This window comes from Rattus norvegicus, chromosome 2 (genome assembly GCF_021556685.1).
Source record: "Rattus norvegicus strain SHRSP/BbbUtx chromosome 2, alternate assembly SHRSP_T2T, whole genome shotgun sequence".
Classification (NCBI taxonomy): Eukaryota; Metazoa; Chordata; class Mammalia; order Rodentia; family Muridae; genus Rattus; species Rattus norvegicus.
In genome coordinates this window covers 202,610,302-202,616,465 of record NC_141535.1, presented here as the reverse complement: position 1 = coordinate 202,616,465, position 6,164 = coordinate 202,610,302, and the positions used below count along the sequence as shown (strand labels likewise).

General features: G+C 37.7%; 1 pseudogene; it reads right to left on the bottom strand.

Moving 5' to 3' along the window:
• Positions 1-276: 276 nt before the first annotated feature.
• Positions 277-5,262, bottom strand: LOC148006748 (glyceraldehyde-3-phosphate dehydrogenase pseudogene; annotated as a pseudogene).
• Positions 5,263-6,164: the final 902 nt, after the last annotated feature.

The following is a 6,164-nucleotide window of genomic DNA, read 5'->3' as shown; positions in this document are numbered from 1 at the left end:
AAAGTGAAGCAGAAGACAAACAGGAATTCTGTTTCCTGGCTTGAGGATTCTGATTTATTCATTTTGGGGGAGGGGTATTTGCAGTGACCTTTACTGATGGCATTCAAAAGAGTAGGGAGGGCTCTCTAGGCTCCTCCTCTTATTATGAGGGTTTAGGATGGAAATCGTGAGGGAAATGCTAGTGTTGGGGGCCGAGTTGAGACAGGGACTCTTCAACAACTGAGGGCCTTTCTCTTGCTCTCAGTGTCCTTGTCGTGGTGGGTGGTCCAATGTTTCTTAGTCCTTGGAGGCCATGTATGCCATGAGGTCCACCACCCTGTTGCTGTAGCTATATGTATTGTCATAGCAGGGAATGAGCTTTGCAATTGTAATTGAAAGCACTGCCAGCCCCAGTATCAAGGGTGGAAGAGTGGGAGTTGCTGTTGAAGTCATAGGAGACCACCTGTTCCTCAGTGTAGTCCAGGATGCCCTTAAGTGGGCCCTCAGATGCTTGCTTTACCATCTTCTTGATGCCATCATACTTGATAGGTTTCTCCAGGCAGAATGCCAGATCCACAACAGATATGTCAGGGGTAGGAACATGGAAGGCCATGCCAGTGAACTTCCTATTCAGCTCTTGGATTACCTTGCCCCCAGTCTTAGCAGCACCAATGGATGCAAGAATGATGTTCTGGGCTGCTCCATGGCCATCATGCCGTAGCTTCCCAGAGGAGCCATCTACAGTCTTCTGAAAGTCAGTGATGACATGGACTGTGTTCATGAGACCTTTCACAATGCCAAAGTTAGCATGAATGACCTTGGCCAGGGTGGCTAAGTTGTTGTTGGTGTAGGATGCATTGCTGAGAATCTTGAGTGAGTTATCATATTTCTTGTGGTTCACACCCATCACAAACATGGGGACATCAGCAAGGGGCTGAGATGATGACCCTTTTGCCCCCACCCTTCAAGTGGGCCCCAGCCTTTTCCACGGTGGTGAAAATGCCAGTAGTAGACTCCATGACATACTCAGCACTGGCATCACCCCATTTGATGTTGGCGGGATCTCTCTCCTGATGGTGATGGGCTTCCTGTTGATGACAAGCTTCCCATTCTCAACCTTTACTCTACCATTGAATTTGCCAAGGGTAGAGTCCTACTCCCCCTTGTTCCAGAGACAGCAACATCTTCTCTAAAGGGCAGAGAAAGTATAACCAAATTAACAAAAGCAGAAATGAAAAGGTGGATATAAAATTAGACACTACGGAAATCTATGAGTTTATACTTTGAAAACATATACTCCACAAAATATGACAACATGAAAGAAATGGATAATTTTCTGGGTAGAACCACTTATCAAAGTTAAATCAAGAACAGATAAACAAGTTAAATAGATCTATAACCCTTAAGGAATTAGAAGCTGTCATTAAAATTCTCACAAACAGGGCCAAATGGTCTTAGTGCAGAATTCTACCAGACTTTAAAAGAAAAGCTAATGTCAATATTCTTCAAATTACTGTAAAAAATAAAAATATAAGAAGCATAGAAAAATTTACTTTATATGGCTACAATCAGCCAGATATGAAGTCACACAAAGATTCAACAAAGAAAGGAATTACAGAACAATTTTCCTCATGAATATAGATGTGGAAAAAACTCTATGAAATACTGGCAAACCATGTCCAAGAATACATCAAAAAGATCATCCATCATGACCAAGTAGGTTTCATCCCAGAGATAAAAGGAGGATTCAAGATATAACAGTCACCAGCTTACGCCATTTAAACAAACTGATAAAAAGAATCAACTTTTTTAAAGCATTTGAAAAAATTGACACTCCATCATAATAAAACCTTTGAGAGAGTAAGAATGGAAGCAATGTATCTCAGCAGAACAAAGTCAAATTAAAACAAGCCTATAACCAACATCAGATTAAATGGAAAGAAACACAGATCAAGCCGTCTAAAATCAGGAACAAGGTTTTCCATTCTCTTTTAGTATTCCATATAGTATTTGAGTTCTAGATACAGCAATAAGACAACCAATTAAAATTTAGTGAATTCAAATTAGAAAAGAAGAGGTCAAAGTATTTCTTTTCATAGATGATATACTATGCTTAAGACACCCTCAATTTTTTTAGCAGAAAATTCTATAGCTAATAGACAACTTTAACAAAGTGGGTGGATACAAGATTAACTCAAAAAAATCAGTAACCCTCCCATATGCAAATCACAATTGGATTGAGAAAGAAATCAAGGAAAGAAGACACTTTATAGAAGCCACAAACAATATAAAATATTGGGGTAAATCAAATCAAGCAAGCAAGCCCCCCCCATAAAAAAACCAAAAGAAAACCCTAACCCTAACCCTAACAAAAACAGGAAAGCCCAACAACAACAAAAACCTTGCATGATAAAAACTTTTAAAGAATTTGAAGACATACAGATTGGAAAGGTCTCCAATAGTCATACATTGGTAGGATCAACATCGCAAAAATGTGCATCTTACACAAAACAGTCTAAAGATTCCATTCAATTTCCATCAAAATTCCTGCACAATTGCTTACAGACTGAAAAGGACAATACTCAACTTCATATAAAAATAAAAAATCCAGGAGAGCTATAACAAAGAATATCATTAGGACAAAATGGAAGCCACTAGAAAAGAGAAAAAAAAGATTTTTAGCAATTTCATATCAGAGGGCTAATATTTAAAATATATAAAGAACCCAACAAAGTAGATATCAAGAAAACAGTTAACTCACTTCAAAACCGCAGTGTAGATCTAAATAGGGGATTCTCACTGCAGAAAATCAAGATGACTGAGAAATAAGTAAATGTTCCATATCCTTAGCCATCAGGAAAATGCAAATCAAAATGACTCTGAGATTCCATCTCACATCTATTGGAATGGCTAAGATCAAAAGCTTAAGGGACAGCTAATGCTGGCAAGGATGTGAAACAAATGGAACACTCCTCTATTGCTGGTGGGAGTGCGAGTTCATACAAACAACCACTATGGAAATCAAGGTGATTCCTCAGAAAATGGAATCAATTTTACCTCAAGATGCAACTATACAACTACTGGGCATATACTCAAAGAATGCTCCACCCTTCCAGAAAGACATACACTCAACTATGTTCATTTCAACTTTATTCATAATAGCCAGAAACTAAAAGTCCTAGATATCCCTCAACAGAAAAATAAATAAAGGTGTGGTATGCCTATACAATGGCTTATTGTTCAGCTGTTTAAACAAATGACATCAAGGAATTTTTAGGAAAACGAAGAGTACTAGACAAAATCATCTGAGTGGGGTAACCCAGACCTAAAAAGACAAAATATGTAAACTCACTTAAAGTGGATCTTAGTTGTTAAGTCAACAGATAATCATGTTACATCTAAAGACCCAGAAGGGTAATGCATGGATCTCCATGGGAAGGGGGAATAGAAGAGAACTTGTGGGTAGACTTACAGTGGTTTGTCAAGGACCAGCCTCAGCCTGGAGAGGGGTTCTGAGGAAGGGGTTTCTGGGAGCAATTAAAACAAATGACTTGAAGTCAAATTGATGGTCTAAGTGATGACCTATTTCCTATGTAATTGTATAAGGGGCACAAATCTAAAGAACAAAAGGGGAGAGGGGAGAGGGAGGAGGGGAGAGGGGACATGGGAGAGGGAAGAGAGGAGAGAGGAAAGAAGAGAGAGGAGAGAGGAGAGGGGAGAGCCTGTTTTCTGTCTTTTCTTTCTCTCTTATCTGCTTTCTCTGGAGACCTCCAGTCAGCTTGCTCCCTCCATCTTTCTCTCCCCTCTCCCCTCTCCCTTCTTTCCTCTGAACTCAACCCTTCCCCTCTCTCTTCTGAACTCAACCCTCTCCCCTCTGTTGTTTCCCTTCTTGAGATATGTGGAGCCCTTTACACAATTCATATGACATCCTTTTATTTTTGTGTAATTGAGAAGTTATATATTTTCCAACTCATGTTTTTAGAGTCCTTTTCTACTGCATTAAGGTGCCAGCACCTAGCATTTTGCTGAGACATAATTTAACCAGTTTTACCTTGAGAACTTATACTGTCTGTGATTATCATGGAGTCATTTATATTAACTGGGAAGACAAAATATTTACATTATTATACAAATAAGCCTTATGCACACAGCAGCCATTGACCTTTGTGGAGGACCATGCCTTCTGGCTCTGTCCCAAGGCCATGACACTGTCAATCTTTCCCTACCAAGGTCATTCAGGATCAGGCAGTATTTGAATAGCAGGGATCAAGTAGAGAGAGCAGGGAAGGAATTATGTTTTGTTGATGTCTAGTTTGTTTTGTCCTCATTATATATTACACATATTTGGTCACTGCCCCCAAAATCAATACGCTGAATAGAATGTAAAAAGATTTTCACTAAATCCACATTGGACTAAGTATCTAGTTTAAAAAAATAGTTAAACATGTACCAAGGAATAAGCATGCAGACTGTGTTCCTCAACATCAGATTCTGTCTCCTGGTTTGAGTTCCTACATTGTCAGTCTATAACCTATAACATAAATTTAACTCTTTCCTTATAAAGTTGATTTTGGCAATTGTCTTTATCATGGCAGCTGGAAAGTAACTTGAACAGACCTATACAAATAATTTTCATTCTACTCTACTCATATCGTATGTGCGTGCGTGTGTGTGTGTGCGTGCGTGTGTGTGTGTGTGTGTGTGTGTGTGTGTGTGTGCTTGCATATGTATGTGCCTGAGTGCAGGTGTGTGCTCACATGAATATGGAGTTCGGAAGTGGGCACTAATATCCCCCACTGTCTATTCATCTGAAGGAAGTTTTCTGCCTGTATCTGAAAGTCAGTTATCGGTTAGGGTGAAAGTCAGCAACACTCATGTTTCTGCCTCCCTGAGAACAGTGGTTAAAGTTTCTTTTTCAGAACACTGCACTGGAGGCTGTGCTGTGATCCAAACTCTGGTTCCCATGATAGTCAAACAGGCTATCTTAATATTTGAGGCATCTTCGCGGCTCACCACCCTCCCTTTTCATTAAACCATCTCTTAAACTCGAATACTAGTTGATACTTATCTTAAAAACTGAAAATCTGGAATACTGAAGACTTGCTTTTCAAAACTTAATGTTGTGTCTTGTATGCCTCGTTGACCAGTCTATCCACCATTGGCAAGACATTTGCCTGCCTAATTTCTGAAGTGGGCCATTTATTATTTTTCAATACTAACTTTCTTTCCTCTTTTTACAAGTAGGTCCAAATTATAACTTGTCTTCTTGTTATATTCTTCCATTCTTCCGACTAGATACCATGTTTTTATTGCAAATGGGTCACTTTAGATGTTCAAACAGCATAACCATTTTATCTCACAACAATTTAAAAAACATGAGCCTTGAGATAATTTGTCCATCTTGCATGAAATTGGCAAATTATTTAGCATAATAAAAGTATAAAAACATTACTCACACAGTCTCTGCTTCCATAGCATAATTCAAAATACTATGGTACCATAAGTGTTGATTCTTTATTGTTTCTGTCAATAGTGAACTTATTCCTCATACACATATATTATTTTCAGTCAAAGTAGAATTGAAATCATGTAAAATTGGGGAATAATCTAGTTAGTTATAAATTGTAATTTTTTCTGCTAGCAAACAAAAAATAAAAATACTCTCAAACAACACATATATTCCACCTAGAGTTTTGGATAAAAACATATTTCTTGCTGTTAACTTCTGCTGATGATTATGAAATATAAACTGAAAAATAAAAAATGTAAAATTATCCTGGCACATTGGCTTCACTAAATTGTTTTTTATTAACACACAGAATCAGGCAAAAGAAAATTACATACACATGTACACTGGTTGACAAGTAAATATCAGCCAGTTATCAAGTTCCTTAATAATTTTATTGAGAATTTTAAAATTTCATGGAATAACCATTATCTTGCTTTATTGATGAAGATTTATAAATAATTCACAAAATAAAAAGGCTACTGTATTGTGACAATCGTTCTTTTCCAAAGCAAAAGTTATATTCCTGTAATTGGCAATAACATTGATAAAATTTCAGGGATTTGTGTATGTAAAAGTGCCACCAATATTCACAAACAAAGAATGAGTGCTATGCAACCAGGTGACATTCTTCACTAACGACAAGATAATTGCCCTCTGCTTTCTTCCTAAAAAATTA